At 41.0% G+C, this 2,512-nt stretch overlaps 1 pseudogene across 1 annotated transcript in view; it reads right to left on the bottom strand.

The window, feature by feature from the left end:
* The window catches only part of LOC108529399 (nuclease-sensitive element-binding protein 1 pseudogene), a 3,582-nt pseudogene extending 3,102 nt beyond the window's left edge, over positions 1-480 (bottom strand). The window contains exon 1 of the transcript XR_001885518.1: positions 3-480. The product of XR_001885518.1 is annotated as a nuclease-sensitive element-binding protein 1 pseudogene (transcript). The remainder of the gene's footprint in view (positions 1-2) is intronic.
* Positions 481-2,512: the final 2,032 nt, after the last annotated feature.

Genomic DNA, 2,512 nt, shown 5'->3' with positions numbered 1-2,512 from the left:
GCTGGTAATTGCGTGGAGGACCCCTACCACGTGGATAGCGTCTACAATGGTTACGGTCTGCTGCATATTTACTGCCTTGAACTGGAACACCACCAGGACCTGTAACATTTGCTGCCTCCGCACCCTTTTCTCTTTCAACAACATCAAACTCCACAGTCTCTCCATCTCCTACACTGCGAAGGTACTTCCTGGGGTTATTCTTCTTTATGGCAGTCTGGTGTACAAATACATCTTCCTTGTTGTCATTCCTGTTGATGAAACCATATCCGTTCCTTACATTGAACCATTTTACTGTTCCCAAAACCTTCCTTGCGATGACCTTCTAGTCCCCGCGGGCAGGCGCCGCTGACGTGAGACCGCTCAGGCCACCGCTCCCTGCAGCCGCTGCGGGTAGTGCCGGGCTTGGTGTCGGCGGCGCTGAGGGCGAGCAGCCGGCGGCTGCTGGGTGTCGGCCTCGCTGCTCATGGTTGCGGTGATGGTGACTGGGGCCGGCTGCGGCAGCTGCGGCTCCTCCCCAGGTGTGATAGTAACTAGGCCGGCGGCGGTGGTGGGGCTGCTCAGGGCTCTCTGGGGTCGGCTCTCCGCTCCCGCTACCTATCGAACTCTGGGATGTCTTAAGACTCTTTTCTTCCTTAAACTTGAAAAGGATGCAACTGAAAATTGGCTCATCTACATCAGAATCGCTGCAAAGGAGGAGGCCTAGAGAAACTAACACCCCAATAAAGACTAGCCGAAGTTGATCTATATTAAAAACAACAACACTTTTTTTTGATCCCTTGACTAGGTATACACACATACAACACACACACGCACACACACACTCACATGGAGTCACAAGCTTCAAAAATTTGTGTCTATCTTTGAAAAATCTAAATTTTTATTTAAAATTTTGTCACATTAACCGTAAAGACTGGTGACATTACTCAGTATATTAAACCTTCACTATTCTACATGCAATGTCAAAATACAAAATGATGTGGGGAAATTGGCTAGGTCTATAATTTCCAAAAATAAGAGTTTTAGATTGGGTCTCCCATTAATCAGATGCAATGTGTCAAAAATGGCATTGAACCTGTCTAGATACATGTTGTCATTTCCTCATTGATTTCTTTACTGATTCCCAGACTCAGTGGATCAGAATCACTTATGAAAATGTCTTTTTAAATAATACACAAATTTCCAGGTCCCTCTTTGTAATTCTGTTTTAAAGAGACCATGTGTAGAGAGGCTCTGGATAACGAGAGGCCATTTGAACAGTCCGGCTCCAGCCATGCTTCTATACTTCTACTTCATTATTGTCAATGAGAAACCAACTGCCAATACGACTACTGGGGAACAAAAGAAACACCACCACCACCACCCCACCACCACCACCACAACAACAACAACAAAACTTTCTTAGTCCCAGCCAACCAATAAGATTTTGCAAATTAAAATTTGAAGTTATTTTAAGCCTCTGAATTTGGAATTTTTTTTTTTTTGCAACAACACCAAATAACATAAATACAAAAATAGTTTATCTGCAGGATGCCCCCAGGATCTCTAAACATTTCCCTAAGCTTTTCAGATACTCAGTCAAACTTGGAAATAGAAAATTAGATTATCTTTGATATGCTTTTAGATTCCAGTAGTCTAGGATAATAGTGTGTTCCAGAATTAATCAGAATCTTACTGTAACGCAAAACTCTCCACATCGCCTTTTTTTCCAATGAGCCAGTACTTAAAGATGGTCCTAATGGTACTGGCACAAATTCAAACTCATTACCTGATATGACAATGCTAAATGACAGAAATGCCATAAATACCAAGCCTTCTGCCACACCCATGATATGTTCCAATTGGCAGTTATGTGTTCTTAGATATCATGGGAAATTTTGAATATTAGACTGCAATTCAGAAAATGTATCCTACCATTATACAATCCCCATTTAACACTAATCCATGCTTGAATATTGACTTCATCACTCAAACCTAAACAAGATACTATTGCAAAATTATTTTATCTGTCTATGGTGAATTAAAACCATTGTGGCCAGTGTATGCATGTGCATCAGTCTCAATGTTTCTAGAGACTTACAGCTAGTCCAGGGTTGGGAAACTGGGCCAGAACACATTAGTTTATGATCTGGGGAGGAAACACTGGGAAGAAGATGTCCCAATGTGTGTCATGGGCAACAATCAGTGCTATGAACAATATTATTTAGGCCAATGAGAAATCAGTTATTTATTTATACACTCCCTTATAGAATTTAAGAAAATATTTTCCTTACCTTTCCACTAAAAATATTTCCATATATTTAGCCAAAGCCTAAAAAGAGGAGAGCTTTCTTTGTTTGTTTGTTTTTTTATTTTTTTATTTTTTTATTATACTTTAAGTTTTAGGGTACATGTGCATAACGTGCAGGTTTGTTACATATGTATATTTGTGCCATGTTGGTGTGCTGCACCCATCAACTCGTCAGCACCCATCAATTCATCATTTATATCATGTATAACTCCCCAATGCAATCCC

Source organism: Rhinopithecus bieti, unplaced genomic scaffold (assembly GCF_001698545.2).
Source record: "Rhinopithecus bieti isolate Rb0 unplaced genomic scaffold, ASM169854v2 scaffold_5023, whole genome shotgun sequence".
Classification (NCBI taxonomy): domain Eukaryota; kingdom Metazoa; phylum Chordata; class Mammalia; order Primates; family Cercopithecidae; genus Rhinopithecus; species Rhinopithecus bieti.
The sequence above is the reverse complement of the archived record's forward strand: the minus strand, read 5'-3'. Positions and strand labels throughout refer to the sequence as shown.